General features: G+C 35.8%; 1 pseudogene; it reads left to right on the top strand.

The window, feature by feature from the left end:
• Positions 1–699: 699 nt before the first annotated feature.
• LOC145794893 (uncharacterized) lies at positions 700–1,622 on the top strand (annotated as a pseudogene).
• The last annotated feature ends 20,270 nt before the right edge of the window (positions 1,623–21,892 follow it).

Raw genomic sequence — 21,892 nt, 5'->3', positions numbered from 1 at the left:
AAAACTTTGAATAATGCCCAAATGAACTACTCTACCACAGAAAAAGAGTTGCTGGCTATAGTATTTGCTCTTGACAAATTTCATGCTTATTTAGTTGGATCGCCTATTGTTGTATTTACTGACCATGTAGCCTTAAAGTACCTTCTCGCCAAGAAGGATGCTAAGCCGCGCTTGATTAGGTGGATCCTTCTACTCCAAGAATTCAACATCACAATCAAAGACACAAAAGGAGTAGAAAATGTTGTGGCAGATCATTTGTCTCGACTTGTGTTTGATGACTCTATAGAAACAATGCCCATAAAGGATACTTTCCCTGATGATCAATTGTTTATTATTACTGATTTGCCTTGGTATGCTGATATTGTTAATTATCTTGTTACAGGCATGATCCCGAGTCAATGGAGAGCACAAGACAGGAGGTAATTTTTGGTTAAAGTAAAGAATTTCTTTTGGGTTGATCCATATTTGTTTAAATATTGTCTGGACCAAATCATAAGAAGATGCGTCCCTAATAATGAAATAAATAGTGTCATCTCCTTTTGCCATTCTGAAGCTTGTGGAGGCCATTTTTCTTCAAAGAAAACCACTGTAAAAATTTTGCAGTGTGGATTTTATTGGCCAAGCCTTTTTAAGGACAGTCATAATTTTTGCAAATCTTGTGAGCGTTGTCAAAAGTTAGGAGGGATAACCCGTAGAAATATGATGCCCTCGAACCCTATTTTAGTGATTAAACTATTTGACTGTTGGGGCATTGATTTTATGGGACCTTTTCCTTCTTCTTCTGGATATCTTTATATCTTAGTTGCCGTTGATTATGTTTCCAAATGGGTTGAGGCAATTCCTTGCAGGCATAATGATCATTGAACTATTTTAAAATTCTTGAAAGAAAATATTTTGTCAAGCTAAACTTACTAACCAGGAGATTAAAAATATTTTGGAAAAAATGGTTAACCCAAATCGCAAAGATTGGTCCTTACGACTAACCAATGCACTTTGGGCATACCGTACAGCTTATAAAACCCCTCTTGGCATGTCACCTTATAGACTTGTCTATGGAAAAGCTTGTCACTTGCCAGTGGAACTGGGACATAAGGCATATTGGGCTATAAAGACATTCAATTTTAATTTAGACAAAGCTGGCTCAAATAAGAAAATTGCAGAGGAATGAGTTAGAAGAAATCCAGAGAGATGCTTATGAGAATTCTAGGATTTACAAAGAAAGAATGAAGGTGTTTCATGACAAGCATATTCTTTGGAAAAATTTTGAACCTTCACAAAAAAGTTTTTTTTTATAATTCTAGATTACATTTATTTCCCGGTAAATTGAGATCTAGATGGACTGGCCCTTTCATTGTTAAAACAGTTTTTCCTCATGGAGCTGTCGAAATTGAAAACCCACAGAATGGTAATGTTTTTAAAGTGAATGGACAGCATTTGAAACCATTTTTGGAAAATTTTCCATCTGAGGATGAGTCCATGGAACTTATGGATCCAATTTATTAGGATCTGTGAAACAACTAGGATTCAATTTTCTTTTTCATCTTGCATTTATTTCCTTTGTTTTGTTTTGTTTTGTTTATTTTATTTATTTATTTTTATTTTTTTTTGTGCTGCTAACCCATTGCAGGAAAAGCAAACATGATTCATCAGTTAAAGTAAACCCCTTCCTGTTTCCTTTTTTTTACATTGAGGACAATGCACCGTTTAGGTTGGGAGGAGGGATTAATTATTAGTTTGTGTTAATTGCAATAAGTTAGTAAACCAAAAAAAAAAATCAAAGTTGTCTTTTATATGTGCATTAAAGTAATTGAGCTTAGTTGTAATATGTTTGTTGTCTTAGCTTAAGAATTGTGTTAAAATTTATTATGCTATCTTCATTAATAAAGTATCCCATGTGTTCATATTTAGAACTTTTGCACTGCACTTTAGCCACATGAATACAAGATTTAGTTGATAAGTAGATGTGACTTAAAAATCTTGACGAATGATAGTGGAGACTTTTAACCCTGCAAGTTTTGAGCCATTCTTTTCTTTGGAGGGCTATTAGACATTTACTCTTAATTTTTCTTTGGAAGCGCACTAATTTGCTTTTTAGTCTTATTATTCTTTGTTTTGGTTAAATGCTGAGACTACATTTATTTGTTGTCACACTATTATTTCCTTGAAATCATGAAAATTAAAGGACCATACCAATTTTTAAGATATGATTTTAGGCCATCTTTGTTTCTTTGAGCCTTATAATTTTCTTTGTTAAAAAAAAAAAAAGCAGCTGAGAAAAATTGAAGTACATGGAGTGCGCTTACTAAAAAGCACGAAAGATGAATTTTTGAAGGAGTCTAGAAAAATGAACTATCTGAAATAATCTCCTAAATTGTGTTATATTTATCTTCATTACTCTCAAGACCTCAACCTTTACTCTCTTTTTTTCCACCATTACCCTTACATTACAACCAAATAAAAGTCCTATTTGATCTTAGGAATGGTATGGTTTGGATATGGACATGATGGATAGTTAATAATGTGTCAATTTTAATTCTCAATATTTGGCATTCCTTCCATGAGAGTAGTTATTTAATCTTTCTTATGAGCATTTTTCAACCAATTTAATATGCAAGAAATTTTGCTTTCGGTTTACATTATTCTGCTCGCATATATTGAGAGTGATATTTACACCATATTCTGAGTGATTCAACTGTTGAGTGTAAAATCTGGTGAGATTGGAGTCAAAGCATATTTCAAATAGACAATTGAGTTACATTTTACCTTGAGGCTAAAAATGTGTTTATGTTGGCTAAGATTATTCACACACTCTGAATTTTGGATACATTGGGATATCTTTACTTGTTGCTAGTATTTGAAATTTGGATTGATTTTTTTGTTAGTATAATGAAATTCATGACTTTGTTCTTGAACTTTATGCACGTAAATAAAGGAGACTTTGAGGTTGAATTTTTGGATGTTTGTGGGTATCATCTCTGAAAATTCTCACGAGACTATAACTCGTCCACTAGGGGTAACCTGGAAGTTTAAAGGCTTATTACATTGCTAAATGCAATCGCATTTTCCTGCGAAAATGGTTTACAAATTTTTGTTCAGAACTATATTTTTTTGATCGCCCTAATTGCTACTAGCAATTAGCTAGTTGGGAGGTGTGATGAATGGTTAAAAATGTATAATTATCTTATTATTTTTAATCATTACTACACTCTTATTAATTTAATTCCCCAGCTTTATTCTTAGGTGTGAGTTTAATGATTTATTTTTAATTTTTACAGAATAATTTGCAATTAGGATAAATGTTGGGGCTAAATGGAAATTAAAGAAAAAGGATGCCACATTGAAAACAAACTCTTGCCAGGAAGGGACGCAACATCACACGGCCAATTAGACTATTGGAAGAATGATGCAAGCTGTTCTGTTCCAAAGGTTCCAATTGGTTCACCTACATGTAAGGTGCTGAAGAAGTGGGAAAGTAAAATAAGGAATTGCTTTCATTGGGTGTATTGCATCAATTGGTTTATCACAATGACGCTATACCATCAATACATGGATAGGTAGAAGACGAGGGGATTATTCAGAAACATTCCAAAAAATTTGTTTCATAATACATGTTATTTGCGTTTTGCTTTTATGATGTTCTAATTTTCTTTGTTAAGGTTAGGGGTGAAACCCCAATGTTTTCTTTATAGACATTTTATGATTCAATCATGGTTTTTAATGTCAGACCATTTTAATTGATTGATTGATTTATTTGGGAAAAGTTTTTTATTCGGTATAATATCTTGTTCTATTGTAGACCTAGGACACGATAGAAGCTTGATATTCCCTGCAAATCAAATAACTAGATTTTTATGGTGTGATCAATCAGTGAAAGTAATTAGTTTTTTTTTTAATTAAATTTTATATGGAATAATCGTTTTTATCTTCCTATTGAAAATACTTTTTGTGTATGTTTCAATTGAGTTATATAAATTGAATCTAAAATATTTTAAAGAAAGCATTGGTGGAGGATCTTTGATGCCTTAGCACCCTTTTTATAATCACCTTATTTTATCTTGTAATTAATTATTTTTCTCAAATTATTCATCCATTTTAAAAATTCAAAATCATATTTTTCTTTACTTTATTTGAGTGTTCAGTAATTATTTTGAACAAACTGGTCCTTGTGGATTCAACCTCCGACTCACCGAGTTATATTACTTCACGACATCCTGCACTTGGGATTGCAATAAAAAAGGCGCAGCAATTTTAATAAATAAAAACGCAAAAAAACAGTAGTAACCTAGTGTGTTTGATGTAAAAAATTATTAGTCAAAAAATAAAACAAGATTTAACTTTAAAACAAAAACAAAAAACCAAAGAAAAGAAAGAAAGAAATATGTTTCTCAAATTAAACCCATTGATTTGTCCAACTTATAACACCATTCAATTGCATGCCTTACACTCAGCCTGCTTGACTAGTATTGATCTAAGTATAAATTCTTGGCATAATCTATCTAACGTTGACCAAATTCTTGCAACAGGCACAACCAGGAAATTCAGCACTTCAAGGCAATGGAACAGTAGGGTGTACTTTTTTTTTTTCCTTCTCAATATGAATATTATTTTATATTGATTTTAGATTGCATATGATTTTCATGGTTGATGTAATGATTCTACTCAGTGTAAAGTTGGCCTTCTTGTTATATTATTTAGACTAAAGTTAAATTTGTTAAAGACATTATATTTTCCCTACAATGGAATGTAATCTTTTAGGCCATAGACTGGATGCATTGTGATTCGTGTGCTTCTTGATCTCCCTGTTGTCCCCTTAAAAAGGCTCTGGTATTAATGTCTAGTACAATACTTGGTGTAACTTTCGATATAGCATTAAAAGCAAGTTGTGTTGATGGATCGACTCATTTATGTCCCCATAATATAGTTTTTTTTTCCCCCTTCTGCTCTCTCTTTCTTTCTTGAGCCTTAAATTGGGATTAGGTGGGGTGGTCTAGATCATGATGACGTTTCAGCATAAGCTTGAGCATATTAAAAAGTTTCAGCATATTAACGTTTCAGCATACTTGGTGTATTTTGTATATTTCTCAAATTAAACCCATTGATTTGTCCAACTTATGACGGCATTCAATTGCATGCCTTGCACACAGCCTGCTTGACTAGTATTGATCTTAGTATAAATAGTTGGCATAATCTAGCTAATGTTGACCAAATTCTTGCAACAGGTTCACCCAGGAAATTCGGCAGTGGGAAATGGAACGGTGAGGTGTACTTTTTTTCTTTTTCTTTCTCAATATGAATATTATTTTGTATTGATTTTAGATTGCATATGATATTCATGGTTAGTGTACTTATCAAAATCTTGTTTAAAACTGATCGGACTGGAACATGTTGTTGGGCCTGTGGGAGCCTACCAAAGATCATGTTTTGACGATCCGAACCGTTCAATAGGTAGAACTTGCTGAGTACTTTATCCCTATAAAAATTCATATTGATCGGATATCGATATCTGCTTGATCGGATCCATTACCTATTGATACCTGCTGAGGAGGATGAATGTAACCTTGCTATTACACTTTCGTACAGCCAACCATTACCTATTGATCGGGGATGTTGACTAGTTTATTAATCTCAGCTGCTCAAGAGTTAATTATCGTGCTAATGAAGATACAATCATGGAATGTGAGGGGAATTGGAAGACCTGAAAAAAGGAGAAAAATAAAGCAAAGCCTTGCAGAAAGAAAAGTAGATATTGCTCTACTCCAAGAAACCAAGAAGGCAGTAGTTGGTTCTGAAGTGGTTAGGACTATGTGGCCTGGGGATAAATTTGATTTTATGGAAGTAGATGTGATTGGTAGATCTGGTGGGCTGTTATGCATTTGGAATCCAGATGTATTCCAGTTAAAGGCTTGTTGCAGTAACCAAAACTTTATCCTGCTATCAGGTACAATTTTTTTCAGTTTTGATTGTGTTATAATTAATATTTATGGCCCTAATGATGTGGTTAAAAGAAAAGAACTTTGGGATTCTTTAGTCAGGTTAAAATCCAGTTTCATGGGGCCATGGTGTATGGGGGGTGACCTTAATGAAATTAGAAATATTTCTGAAAGAATTGGGTGTTCGAGGAGGGATCGAGGGATGAGGGATTTTAATAATATGGTTGAACAACTTGAGTTGATAGACATGCCTATGTTAGAGAGAAAGTTTACTTGGTGCAATTCGCAAGAAAGGGAGAGATGGAGCAGAATTGATAGATTCTTACTTACTTATGAGTGGATGCAAAACTTTACCTTCAAATTATAAGGTCTTCCTAGACTGTTGTCTGATCATTGCCCTATCATTTTAATGGAGGATGATAGGGACTGGGGTCCTAAACCTTTTAGGTTTCTCAATGCCTGGCTATTACACCCCTCTTTCCTAGCCTTTGTCCAGCAAAGTTGGTCAAAATTCGCAGTGGAAGAGTGGGCAGGGTATAAGTGTCTTATGAAGTTTAAAGCACTGAAACAAGCATTAAAACAATGGAATGGAGTGGTGTTTGGTAAGGTTGAATCGAAGCTTAAGAGGGTTGAAGAAGAGGCCCATGCCCTTGACTTGCTAGCTGAGGAGAGACCATTGCTTGGGGCAGAATTGATTAGAAGAAGGGAAGTGCGGGGAGAAGCTTGGAAGTTAAGCAAAATGTTGGAGTAGATTTGGCTACAAAAATCTCGACTGAACTGGGTATCTAAAGGGGATAAAAACACTAGATACTTTCACATTATGGCTTGCAGCAGAAATAGTAGAAACTCTCTAAGTTCAATTGTTGTGAATGGCTCTATGATTGAGGAGCCTTTGGAACTTAAAGCAGCAGCTAAGGCCCATTTCATGACGCAATTCTCTAAATCTTGGAAAGTTAGACCCAAATTGTCTGGCCCTTTTAAGAGTATTGGTGGAGCTCAAGTGGTGGATCAGTTGGAGGCAGAGTTTACAGAGGAGAAAGTTAGGACTGTTATTAGGTGCTGTGATGGTAATAAGGCCCCTGGTCCTGATGGTTTCAACATGTCATTCTTTAAGAAATGTTGGAAAATTGTGAGAGTGGATGTGCTTCAGTTTATGAGGGAATTCCATCAGAATGCTCATCTTGTTGATGGGATTAATAGCTCTTTTATAACTTTAATCCCAAAAAACCATAGCCCTTCTTGCTTATCTGAATATAGGCCCATTAGTTTGATTGGCTCCTTGTATAAGATTTTAGCAAAGGTGCTAGCTAATAGAATGAAGAAGGTGATGCCTATGATTATTAGTGAGGTTCAGTCAGCCTTTTTGCGGGGAAGGAATATATTAGATGGTATTTTGACAGCGAATGAGTTAGTTGATGGGTGAGGAGATCTAATAGAAAAGGCTTGGTGCTTAAATTGGATTTTGAAAAGGCCTATGATTCTATTAATTAGGAGTTTTTATTTGACATGTTATTAAAATTCGGCTTTGGAACTAGATGGGTAAGCTGGACGAAAGCATGTGTATCAATTGCTAAGATCTCTGTTTTGGTAAATGGGTCGCCAACATCCGAGTTTTGTCCTCAAAGGGGTCTTCGTCAAGGTGACCCGTTGTCACCATTTCTATTCAACATTGTGGCAGAGGGGCTCAACATTCTGCTGAGCAGGGCTAAGGAGTTGGGCCTAGTTAAAGGAGCAGAGGTGGGTGCTAATGGATTGAGAATAACACATCTACAATTTACGGATGATACGATTTTATTCTGTGAAGTGGATAGGATGGAGGTGAGCAATATCAAAAGAATTCTAAAATGTTTTGAGATCTCATCAGGTCTGAAAATTAATTATCACAAGAGCGTCATTTGTGGTATTGGGGTGGATGATGGTATGTTGCATGAGTTTGCCTCTATTTTAAATTGTATGCACCAAAAGCTGCCTTTAAGCTATTTGGGACTTCCATTGGGGGCTAATCCAAGCAGGAGAAGTACTTGGCAACCTGTTCTTGACAAGTTCAAACAGAAACTGGCTTCATGGAAGAGAAGGTTACTTTTCTTCACTGGGAGACTAACTTTAATCAAACCTGTGTTGACTAATCTGCCTATTTACTACATATCATTGTTTCAGATACCTGCTGGAGCGGTTAAGGAGATTGAGCGAATGCAATCAGCTTTCCTTTGGGGCGGATTAGACCTCAGACGAAAAGTACATATGGTCCAGTGGGAGGTGCTTGCTAGGAGTAAGAAATTAGGTGGTTTAGGCTTGCGGAGGATTATAATGATGAATCAATGTCTTTTGCTAAAATGGTGGTGGAGGTTTGGAGCTGAGAATCACACTCTTTGGAAGGAAGTGATATGTACAAAGTATGCAGCAAGGGATGTAAGATGGTTACCAGAAATAATGGGCAGAGGATCTAAGATCTGGTCTGGCATAATTAATGCTGTAACATCCGTTCCAGAGCTGCATAATTTTTATATTAATAACTCACAGATTGTTTTGGGGGATGGGAGTAGAATTCAATTCTGGAGGGACAAGTGGGTTGGTAATGTTCGTTTAATGCATGAATTCCCAAGGCTTTTTTCTTTATCTAATGACAAAAATGGTGTGGTTAGTGAGTTCTTCGCGAGAAGGGCAGATGATGATGGATGGAATCTTAGCTTTAGAAGATCTTTGCTGGTATGGGAGGAGGAGGAAGCTAGAAGATTATTCAATTTGCTAAACAATGCACCACCAATATGTCCTAACAGATCTGATGAGCTAAAATGGAGAGCTGACCCAACTGAACTGTTTACTGTTGCATCAGCATATAAATGGTGTGAATCACTTATGGGGCCTGCAGCGCCAGTGGCTGATTTAATTTGGAACAATTTTTTGCCTCCCAGAGTGCAATTTTTTGGGTGGTTGGCTTGGCTTGGTAAGGTTAAAACTTCCAGCTTTCTCCATAGAATTGGAATCTTAACTGAGAGTGCTAATCTTGCTTGTGTTTTCTGCCATGATGAGGTTGAATCAGTGGATCATCTATTTCTTTTCTGTCCTTTTGTTTGGTTGTTGGCAGCATAGAAATGCTTGTGTATTTTCTGGTTCTCAACCAAATTTGGCAGATTTGTGTGAACTAGTGAAGGTCAGATTAGCTATGTGGCTCAAAGCATCGCCAATTAAGGTGGAGTTCTCTATAAACGATTTGGTATTTAACCTGCAGCAAGTGAGGCACTGCATTAGAAATGGAGGTGGCTGAGTCTGATGTCAATTTTGGTGGTAGAGTGTGCATTAGCATCAGGTGGCTGAGTCTGAGATAGTGTGTAGCTGTCTGCCTTTCTTTCTTCTGATAATTCTGTGCTAACTCTACTTCTGAGGATGGGATCTGTTGGTCTGCTAAATTATGCTTCTGTGACAAGATGGTCTTAGCCTCAAGTTGGAGCTTGCTGCTGTTCTGTGCTTTTGATGTTGTGTTGGTTGTGTTGTGATTAGGTGCTAGATGAATGGTCTGCTCTAGATGAATGGCTGAATGCCTGTGCTTGGTGGCATTTTTTACTTTACTGCTAGGACTCTACCAGTAGTACTCTTCTTTCCCATTTGAGCTTTTTGGTGCATCAGTTCATAAATGGTGTGATGGTGCTGGTTGGCTGATTGGCTGATTGCTTTGTTCTCTTATTAGTTCTGGTATTTTTTGGGTTTTAGAGGTCTGCTCAGGTGCTCATGTTGTCTGCTCTGGTGGCTGTCTGCTCAGGTGCTCATGCTGTCTGATGTCTGGTGTTTGTTTTGGCTAAGGTTTGAATTGGTTCCTGGTGTTTGTTGGCTGTGTGATGATGTTGTGGTGCACATGCTGTATGGTTCATCCTCCCCTGGTGCTCTGCTGACATTGGCTGCTCTGATGCTATGGATTGTCTGTTTGCTTGTCTTTCTATATGTGTGTTAGTTTGTTAGTTTTGCTTATCTTATGCTTGGGTGAGGTTGGCTTATGGATTGTCTGTCGGCTTGTCTTTCTATATGTGTGTTAGTTTGGTTGGTGACTCACCAACTCTTGATGGTGTGCTAGCATATGATTGGGCGGCCTTATCGGTGCCAACCTAGTTAGGATTGATTTGGTTCACTATGATGCTTTTAGCACTCATCCTTCTCTTTTCTTTTATTGATGTAATTGTCTTCTACTTCATCAATAAAGCTCCTTTTTCTTTGCTGATTAAAAAAAAAAAAAAAAACTATCAATAAAGTCTACCAAGCTATACAAGCATCTTCTTTTTGATAAACTTTAAATATCATAAAATATTGTTCATGTGATCTATTTAAGATTGTCATTTCATTTAGTGAATTTTAGTTTGAAAAGAGCTCTTCTTGATCAACTTAATTGTTAAAGAGCATCTACACTAATACAATATTTTTTTGTGTTATTTTAACATAATGAAATTACTTTCTATACAAATTTGTTACAATTTGTTCCAGCAGTGTGCAATATTTACTGTGTTAAAATTGCATATTTGCTTTAACAATAAAGTATTTTTTTGTGCTATTTGTTTATTTATTTATCTAGCCATTAACCACAACTTTATAATACTAGTTCAATTTATAGGTTATTGCATAGATGTAATTTTTTATCTCTACATTTAATTTATCTTTATTTATTTATATCAAATTAGTTTTCTTACTTTGGTGAAAAGTTTATTATCATGTGGCTAAACAGGGGACTAAATGATCCACTTTTCTATAGGTGACTAAACAGGTCGTTATGTATATCTCTTGTTTGTTATCATGTAAACTATAATCCCTGTAAATTTTCTACCTTTGTTACATTTTCCCTCCACTATTTTTGCAGGTTTAGAGTACATCTCAAACTGAGTGCCTGATCCCTTTTGGAGTTGGTCTGGCATCAGATCCCATGGCTGTGCCCCAAGGAGGAAAGAAGCTGCCCATGGAAGATGTGTGCTATTACCATTGGCCTCTTCTTGGGGCTGATCAGGTTTTAGACATGTATATTTGGATTTTATCCTGATAGTCTTGCACACTTACTTGAAAGGGCTAAATCTTGCACGGTTGCCAAACATGCAGTTTGGACTTTTTCATATAAGTGATGGACATGGTGGAGTAGCTGCTGCCTCATCTGCAAACAAGTTAGTGTTTCATATCCAACTAGAAGAGTGCTATTTTCCATGGTGGCTAAATCCCCTCTTGCATTTTGATATTCTGATAGTTACCTATGACAGGAGTAGTGTAATTTCAGTATACCCTTTTTCACTGAGTCCAGAACATATATGCAAATTTCCTGAGATCCTGTGTACATCCCTCTTAAAATTCACGCTATCCCCATATTTACTTACAAGTTACAATAATCAATTTGACTTTGAATTAGTTCAACTGATTGTGGCTCCAAATTTGCCTAGGTGGAATGAGTCTTCATTTTCAGTATCTTCTTCCTAACCCGGTTATGTTTGTTAATTCTCACTGCCTATTGAACAATGGAAATTGATTTTGAATTTGGAGCAGATAGTGGGAAGCCTAGTTTGGTCAGGTTGGAAATAGATTGGCCTGATGGTTTGTTTCCTAACCAATCCTTTTGACCTTGTAGAAGATGAAACTCACATTTTCTATCTTGCTTTGGGATTATATGTATGAGGGTGCAAAAATCACATCCAATTTTATTATTGCGCCATATTTTATCCTTGCTTACGCACAGGTGTACAAGTTACTGTTTGCATACCTTATTAATTACCTGACAATTTTATCTCCAGGATGCTGCCTGAGATGGTTGCTAGTATCTTGTCAGATTCATCTAGAAGGCAGAGGGTTTTATCACAATGCGATGCTTCGGATGTCCTTAGGGATGCTTTTCTACAAGCAGAAGCAAGCATGAACCACTATTATGAGGTCTTTAGCCTGACACAACTATACGTGATCTCTTTGTCTTCAGCTTTTATGTGTCTTGTTGATCTAATCTGAAGGAGAGCTCATTTATTTGCTTCATATAAAATAGATTTTTCTACTAATAATCCTCAAAATAGATACGTCTTTCACAATATTTGTTTCTTATAAATGGTTCAATTTTGCTACCAAATTTGGAAATATTATGGTGGCCCCTTAAATGCCAGCGAAACCAGGGGTTAGGTTTTATAACCCAATCCACCACTCCAAGTATTTCATATTGACAAGATCCGCACTAAGTAAAGGACTTTTATCTATTATTAGAATTGTACAATTTGCGAATCGATTCGATTCAGTAGATAATCAATACGAACAGGTTGTGTGAATTCCAAATAACTATGAATCGTATGTGAATCGGTGAACCGAATCAGTGAATCGTGAATTGATTCGATTCGCTAAAATCAACGTTTGGCTTTCTTTTTTGGTTTTTTATTGTTGGAAAAGAGTTCACACAACCTTTTTAAGGTCTTTAGGATTACTATATGCCATCTTTTGACTTTCTCCCTCCCTATAATACTCAAACCTTAGTGAAAAAAATGAACTTTCTCTCTCTATAATATTCTAGGTTTACATATTTAGAGAATGAATTTTTTGAAGGCATCAAGTGAGATTTTTTAAAATGTTTGAAAATTTTGGTTTTTTAACGTTGTAAAAAGTTAAAAAACATTGTTGTTTAGGTATTGTTATTTGGAAATTGAAAGTTTGTCTTTGTTTGTTTTCTTTGTTAAGAATGGTTAATATGAAATAGTATCTAAAAGAGAAAAGGTAAAGTGGTAAACATGGGAACCTGCGTTAATGTCTTACCTAGACCACATGATTATCATTTAAAATAACATTTTCATTGATTTAAACCTAAATATTTTATATTTATTAGATGTAATTAATATCTAAGTGTGTAGATATATTTTTCTATGTAATTTAAAAAATGTGACCGAATCTTTATGATTCACGATTCGATTTGATTTGCGATCGGTACAATACCATTTTGATTCACGATTCGAATCCCGATTTGACGACTATGCTTTTAACAACTTCATTATGCTTGCTTTGTATGTTCTTGCACACTCACGTAGGTAATTGTGTAGTTGGACACTTTGTACATGCCGCAAACCTTGGAAACTACCATATCACATGCGCGCTCTCCTGCTTCTAAAAAATCCCTCTGCACTGCTCTACCTTTTGGCTCTAGTAGATGATTCTAAGGTGGGGCTACTATAGTTTTTGTTATTCATACGGGTTTTTCTTAGGTTGAATAACCACCTTGCCTGATGTTTTTTCATATCTAGCAGTAGCCTGTATTTGTGATTTCAACAACATAATAAGTTGAAAAGGACATTGAAAGTAGCTCTTCAGGAGTTGCAAACCATTTCAAAATTTTGATAAATGATTAGTGCTCAGATATCATATTTGGCTCTTTCTTATAAAGACCTGAGGTGTGCAGGTTCTTTTGCATATAAAGAACTTTGTTATTCTTTTGCAAATGTGAATTGCTTTCAGGAATTGTAGCTTCACACATTTAAATCTTTCTGAAAACTGGAAGAAGAAAAGAACGTGACTTGGATAGATGTGGCTTTTCTGTACCCTATACTTTTTCTGTTCCTACCCAATTTGATTGTTGCATGTTTAACCATGGGAACAACATTGTTTAAGTTCTTGGATATTGAACGTTGTTATTTAAACCCACAGCAAATTGTCAAATTCTTCACTTTTATTTTTATTGTTGTATAATTTTGTAGGGTATTATAGTGTTATCTCTACGCATGATTAAGGGTTATATCATCTTGTTTTCTAATTTATTTATTTTTGCTCCCAGAGGATCAAGGCTGTAGTGCTTTTTATAATAATCAAAAATCTTTCAGGGCTGTACGGCAACAGTGCTTCTGGTTTGGGCTGATGGTCATGAAAATTTCTGAGGATCAAGGCTGTAGTGCTTTTTATAATAATCAAAAATCTTTCAGGGCTGTACGGCAACAGTGCTTCTGGTTTGGGCTGATGGTCATGAAAATTTCTATGTGCAATGTGCAGACCCAGCATGTGTTAGAAGTTTGTGTACTTATTTTGTCGTTCTTAGATCTATTTTTAATTGTGATACTACGTTATCAGAATTTGTACATGTTTCGCATGACATTCTTTACATAATCTCTTCCATAGTTCTGGATGAAGTCGATGGAGAATTTTTCTTATTTAAAAAGAAAAAAAAAAAAAAAAAAAAGAAATAAGAGGAACATGGAGAATTTTGGCAACCTGCAATTCTTCATATGCTCTCTTCCTGCTCTTCCAATTTATAAAAAGTTCCTTCCTGATCCTTTAGAATGTTATTCTAGCAGACTAGCACTCACTAACATCTGAGTATATCAGTGGCCGGGTCAAGAAAATATACCATTGGATTTCGTACTATAGAGCCATGCATGGTTGGTCAAAATAACTATTTTAGAACTAATATGTACACTTCAATATTCCCTTTCTTTTTGGATGATTGGTCAAATAGCAAAAATGATCACTTTTAGTTATCTATTTCCTCTTTTATATCTCTTCCAGGTTTACGCAAGTTACATAAGTCCTAACTTTTTGAAGGCTGTACTATCTGAGTTTCTCTATAATATTAGCTTCAAATTTCATCCCCGCCTAAATTTTTGTCAACTTAAACCAGGTTGGCGAAGAAACATAAATGGATGCACCCCTTCCGTATGCCTGGTTTGTCCATTGATGACCAGTGCAAGTGACCTAAGTTTACAAATGTTTTGGAATGGAAAATTTCTGTATTGGCCTGCAGTGCCACGGTCACTTGCTTTTATATGTTTACATTTATATTTTTCGGGCCATGGGACCTAAAAGTCATTAATGTATCTATCTTGATCTGCATCTTCTTGAAGAGCAACCTGTCGGATGCACTTAAGTACATCTACTTTAGTCTATGAATTTTACACTCACCATTATTTCTAGGAATTACAGGGTCCAAAATGAGTGGTTAATATTTGGTGGATTGCCACGCCAAAAATGGTTGGACCCTTCTACCCCTTTATTGAACCATTATTTTTTTTCCTTCTCTTATCATTACACGAACTGTTAGCACAAGTGGCATTCTAGTTGGTGAATATGTAGTTTGATTATCACCTATCAATTGAAATAAGATTGTAATTCCTCATGAAATTGGGTTTTTGCTAGACAAGCAGATGAAGGGGGGCTGTTTGGCTGCAATTTATTGTAATGGGTGATATATGGCCGCTATGGATTCTTCTAAATTTCCAATTATTACTACTTTATGTTCTCAATAAGTAAATACTTAATATGTAACTTGCAAGAAACTACATACCACATACTTTTTTTCTTTTTGGAGGGTGAGTTTTTCAAATTTGTATTTTTAGAAGTAATTAATGAGGTAGAATATGACAGATGACTAGATAACTTAAATGTAGATCCTGCTAGTAGCATTTTTTTTCACAGGGGCATTATCTATTTATTACCATCGCATAGATGATAACTGAATGAACTATGAACTTTATATGCTAATGCAATAGCTATTAAAATAGCTTTGACATTTTTGTTTCATTTCCTTCAAACCCCCCCCCCCCCCCCCCCCCCCCCCCCTCCCTTTAAATTTAAATGCTTTGATCAAGTCCACATAGTTAATGGCATGCTCAAATTGAAATAGTCCTCTTTCACATAACCTCCCACCCTGTCTTTACTAGTGAGTAATTTGATCCTGTTGTGACCATATTGATGGAAAGCAGATTAAAATGTCAGAAGACCACAGAATCAGCAGTTATTCTAAAAGACTTCGTATGCAAGAAACAGGAAAACCTTTGAAAGATGGGGATACACGCCTATGTGGTATGGAAAAATTGTTTTGTCTAATCTATTGTTTACCTTGTTAAATATTAATAATGAGCTATAACTCTTTTTTATTTTTCCCTGGTTTTCCTTGTCGAGGTCTAAACCTTGGTCAGATGCTTGAAGACAAATTTCTGAAACAGCAAGAAGCTCGTTTTAGTTTGGAGCCTTATATAAGTGAAGTTGTGCACATACATCAAGCAAGCAAGGGCTTTGGTTTTTTAGCAAGGTGATCTTACTTCCAATTAATATCTCTGTTATTCACTGAACTATTTTGCTAATAGTTGCCCTGGGAGTCATAGCTCTTGCTTTTCTGTCCACTTCTCATTTGGCTGATCTTCCATGCAATGGGCCACAATTGAGAAATTACTATTGCATTTTTTTTAACCAGGTCTTGGAAGATGTCTTTTTTTTCATTTGGAATACCTAGAATTGGAAGTCCCTTTATATATATATATATATATATATATATATATATATATCAGCAGTGATTTAAACCCCCTCAAACTTCAACCCCCACCACCCCCACACACACATGGCAGGTGGTGATTGGAGGAGGAGGAAAAAAAAAAGTGACCAATCAAAAAAGAAAAGGGGTCAAAGGGAGTGAGGGAAAAGGGGGTCCCAATCTTTATTCATATATATATATATATATATATCTTGTCCTTCCCGGACTCTGCTTTGGCTTACTTTTAACATGGTGGAAATGTGACTCTGGATGCAGTGATGGCTTTTGGGATGTTAACTTCAAGAAGGCAATTCAGCAACTCAAACAGGTATTGTCACTTGGTTGATACTTCCAGCCCATTTACCATTTTACACTTATTTTAAATTAATTTTAAAATTGGGGTCTTTTTCAACTTACTTCCCAAACTCCGTGAAAGCCTTTTACTAAACAATGCTTTCTATTTCAAATTTCTTTGTTCTGAAGTTAGTAGAAGCCCGTTAAAAGTTGAAGTATGGAGAAAGCGTGACAGCTAACAAAACGTTGTTAATAAAAAAGTTTCCTAAAAATGCTTTTATCAAAATGATGTTACTAAACACCCTTTCATGTAGATTATTAGAAAATAAGTTTTAAAAAATGCCCTAGTTTTGGAATTAAGTTTAAAAATTATTGTAATCTGGAAAATGAGCCAATACTTCCCTGTATTTTTGTCTGGAGGGTTTACGTACTGTTTTTCCATCTTGAACTTCACAGGCGAGGGAGAGATATTGTAAAATAAACTGATGTATATTATTGATTGATAGTTGTTTACAAGATTGTTGTTATTTTGATGTGTTAATTACAGGTGGTGAGGTACTAATTATATAGGAGAGGATTGGGGAGTAGGTGAGTGTATGTGGTAGGTGAGTTGAGTGGAGGTGGTAGTGTGGTAGGTGAGTTGAGTGGAGGTGGTAGGTGATGATATATTCTAACAGCCCCCCGCAAACTCAAGGAGGATAGAAACTAACCAACTTGAGTTTGGAGAGAGTTTACAAAACAAGAAAATACATAAAAATAAACAAGAAAATACATAAAAATAAAAAAAAAGATAGGAGACACTGTATGGTCGTGTCAGACCGTTGGTGAAGACTCTGAAAGGTGGTGCCATAACGTGGTAGAGGACACTGAAGGGGGTGTCATAACATTGTAGAGGACACTGAAGGGTGGTGTCATAACGTGGTAGAGGACACTGTATGCTAACCGGAATCAATGTCGGGACAGTTTATAGGGTCATGTCGGACCGTTGAAGATGCTAACCGGAATCAAATGTCGGGACAGTTTATAGGGTCATGTCGGACCGTTGGTGAAAAAGTTGCACCCTCAAAAGGTGTGCCCAATTTTGTCAAAAGGCGTGCCATCAAAAGGCGTGCCCAATTTATCAAAAGGCGTGTCGGAGTCATCATGGCGAGGCACGTGAGTGCCTTGGTTGGCGTGCCCGTGTGTCGGCGTCAAAAGGCGCGCGATGCGCGTGGCTGCCTCGGCTATAAGACAGAGGCTGAGGCTGAGGCAGAGAAAACGGAGGCTGAGGCTGAGGCAGAGAAAAGCTGCGAAAACCTCTGAAAAATTCTGCCGTGTCTGAGAGAGATTTCTGAGAGAGATTCTGTAACACTCTGTTGTCTGAGAGAATGGCTTCATCGTCTTCCCGCGGGCTGCTCACCCTCTTTCCCGACCTCAACGAGTCAACGAGAGAGAGAACTGGTGCGGTGGCACTGGAAACTCAACCAAGCGCCCCGGAGTTTACTCCGTTGAACTTTCCGATGCGGTCTGTGGAGCAAAGAATGGCAGTGCTGTCAGATGTGGAGGCCAATCAGTATACTCTGAAGGCATGTGTGGAAAGCATGACGGCGGTCACAAATTTGTCGAACCGGCTGCAGAGTAGGACAAATGAGGTGCAGCATTTAAACTCCCAGCTAGCTCTGCTCCAGCGCATGTATAAGGATGCGCGAACAGAGATAAGCGTGCTGAAGGCGGAAAATAAGGAGCTGAAACGGAAGGCCACCGTGATGTTCCGTTTTGGAGGGCCGCCATATGCTGCAGTGGAGGAGTATGGTGGAGTGATCGTGCCCAGTGGAGTGGGAAGCACTGAGGCAACACCGGCCAGGGCCGCCCAGGACGGAGGCAAAAAGAAGAGACCTGCAGTAGAGTAGGAAAAGAAAAATCCCACGGGGGTGTGGTTGTTTTGTTGGTGTGTTTGTTTGTTTTTTTTTTTTTTTTTTTTTTATGTAAAATGGTGAATGGGGTGAGCCCCGACATGAATAAAATGACAAGGTGGTGGAATGTTGTTGGTGTTATGTGTAAAAATAAAAATAAAAGAAAATAAAACAATGGATAAAGAAAATAGATAAAAAAATTTGTGGATGGGGGAGAAGAAAAACAGCGGTGTGAATGTGTTTTTTTTTTTTTTTTTTTTTTTTAATTACGAAAAATAAAATAACATAAAGAAAAGGAAAGTGGGGATAATATGTTATAATAACATGGGAAGCTTGGTTGTGGTGTGATTATTGGAGAGGGGAAGGAATTAAAAAAATGAAAAGAAATAGATAAAAGAAAAAGAAGAAGATTCGGGGTGATCAACAAAGTGGATTTATTGGGGTACAACATGATGATGTTGGGTCCATGGAATGGAGAGAGAGATAGTGAATTAAAAAAGAAAAAAAATAAAAAAAAATAATAATGTAATCATAAAGTGCATGCGGGAATATTAAAGGTTATGATAGTGGATGTGAGAATATTAAAATAGGTTGTGATAGTGCAAGTGTGTGTGTATGGGTGCCTGGTGTGTGTGTGTGATGATTAAAAAAATGTTTGCATTAGAAATCCCGTGGGTGTGTGTGAGTGTGTTGGGATGTGGATCTGTGACTTTTTCTTTTTTTTTTTTTTTTTTTTTTACCGAAGAAGTAACTTGTTAAAATGACAAAACTGAACCAAATAACCACCAAAAGCACAAAGGACAAGCAAGCACAAACAAAGCCATAAACCTAAAGCAAACTTGTCAAACCCGAATCTTAATTCCTCCAGTTTCCATCTGAAGCACCCCCTCCCCTGGAGTATCGGGATCCACCGCTGTTCGAACGGCACCGTCTAGCAAGGTCCGAAATCGATCCAACGGTAATAGAGGCCGGATTATCCTGCCGGATCGCCTTATCAACATCATCTACAACTCGTCCAGTTCGGAATCGTGAGAACCGCAGGGAAAATCATCTCCGGTTCGGACACGGTTGTATCGGTAATCGAGAAGGTTATGAAGCTGGTAGAGATGGTGTCGACGTGCGCGGAGGGAAGGGCGACGATAGGAGAAGATTGATGAAGAGGACGAGTGCGGGGACGGAGCACGGTGTTGCGGTGCTCTGGAGCGTATGCTATCTGTGCCGTGATCGGACGGCACAGGAGGCCGCGATGAGGAACAACGGTTTGACCAAGGTACTGCTGGTGATGCAGAGCGGTTGTACGGCCAGAGCTAGGCAGATGTGTGTTGATTTGGTGAAGGTATGTGTAGAAAATTTTAGCGGAACAGGTTGAGGTCCGGCGGGCGGCCAAGGCGAGGTTGCCGCCGCCGGTGAAGCGAAAAATACTAAATTATTAACTTTGCTCTGATACCATGTAAAATAAACTGATGTATATTATTGATTGATAGTTGTTTACAAGATTGTTGTTATTTTGATGTGTTAATTACAGGTGGTGAGGTACTAATTATATAGGAGAGGATTGGGGAGTAGGTGAGTGTATGTGGTAGGTGAGTTGAGTGGAGGTGGTAGTGTGGTAGGTGAGTTGAGTGGAGGTGGTAGGTGATGATATATTCTAACAGATATACGGCAGACACAGAGAGTCTGGCTGAAAAGATTGGTAATTTTTTGTTGAATGAGGCCAGAACACAACGTACAGAGGGTAACACCTCTGTAATTTTCTTAGATTTTGACAGCATAAATAGAATCCCTTCTTGTAAACTCGACTCTTAGAATGAGCTCCCATGTAAAATACTACAATTTTTATTGTTTTAAATTTATTTTTTTTCCTCTGAAATTTCTCTCTCCCGTCATATTTTTCCTTATCCAAATTATGCTTTAAATGCCTTGATTCTTGGCACTTTTGCTTCAGAGCAGGAAGCTATTGTATGTTCTCTAAAACTGTTAAAGGTGTGTTTGGATCTTGGAAAAAGAAGATAAAGTTTTAAGTATTATGTTTAGAAGTCGAAATTGGGAGAGGCAATCAGTTATTGAAGTTTTTGACTGTAAGATTTGAATTCTTCTTGGTATTCAAGGTTGGTGATAATCTTGTTGGACTCAAATTCATCCATAGCATGGTTGTTGAAGCTTGATCTTAACAATTGGCCAAAGATCGACAAATAAAAATGGGAAGTCAAGTTTTCTTGATTTTGTTTTCTTTAGGCCAGTGGAAATGGATTAACTTGATTGTTTTCTGTTTGGAAAAAATTACAATAAAGTAGTTTTCCAATGTGATGAAAAATTAAATTCTCATTCATGAGAATATAGAGTTTTAACTTTTTCAATATGACAAAAAAATTTAGTGACAGTTCTCCAATATGATGATAACTTTTAGAAAAATTCTGAATTCTATGGGATAGAATTCAGAGTTTGGAAAAATTTTGAGTGACAGTTTTTCAATATGATGAAGAGCTTTAGAAAAATTCTCAATTTTATGAGCATATAGAGTTGGAAATTTTTTGATTTCATAGAAATTTTAACCAATCACAAATAATTTTAGTTCGGGCTCTCTAAATGCCAACATAAATATGAAAGATATTTTTAAAGTATTTGCATCCAATAATTTTTCATTTTTATAACATTCGTTGTCAAATTTGAAATAATTGTATTTTTTTAATAGAAGGGTTGCGTTGTAATTATTTAAATTATAAATATATTTTCTTAAATTTACTAAAATATGGATTGTTCCTTATAGTTTTAAAAATTATAAATATTTTCTTATTAGAAATTTTTATTTAACAAAATTAACAAAAAAACAAAAATTGCTGACTACTTTTCTATATAACAATAAAATTATCAAAATTATTAATAGAAATATATTTTTAACATCATTAAAATCTGTTAATTGACTTGGGACATATTTGATTGATAAGATTACAACATAAGATTGAGAATGTTAGTCCATAAACTCACAATACCATATTTGATTGCAAATTTTATTAATTGGATTACATTTATAACAAGCATTCAATCCGATGAAATTGACTAATTTTTAATATTAAAAGGGGCTAAGAATTATAATTTCAAGTATGAACGAAAAATAAAATAAAATGAATATATAATAAATGATTATCTCACTAATATAATTAGATAATTCATATAATTATTAATCATTTCACTATTAATTATATTAATTAAACAAGACTTTAATGATTTATTAATAAAATGTGCAATTAAAAATTTTAAAAAGTAAAAAATAATTTCACGACTACAAATGATAATTTATATTTTAAACAAATCTCAAATATATATATATATATTTTTGAGAGATCTCAATTACTATAAAAATATTTCAGATTTGTTATGCTATAAAATCTTAGTACGAGAAACCTTAAAAAAAATTTGGGGGGGGGGGGAGGGGGGGGTGAACTTGAGAATGGGGATTATAGCAAGTTGAGTTAATTAGTTTATAGTAAATTTGAACTACTTAAATAATTATTAAAATATTACTCAATCTCTAGTAGCACATTTAGGAACAAGAC

The sequence above is a fragment of the Camellia sinensis genome, chromosome 7 (assembly GCF_055761805.1).
Source record: "Camellia sinensis isolate YWXY chromosome 7, ASM5576180v1, whole genome shotgun sequence".
Taxonomy (NCBI): Eukaryota; Viridiplantae; Streptophyta; class Magnoliopsida; order Ericales; family Theaceae; genus Camellia; species Camellia sinensis.
The sequence above is the reverse complement of the archived record's forward strand: the minus strand, read 5'-3'. Positions and strand labels throughout refer to the sequence as shown.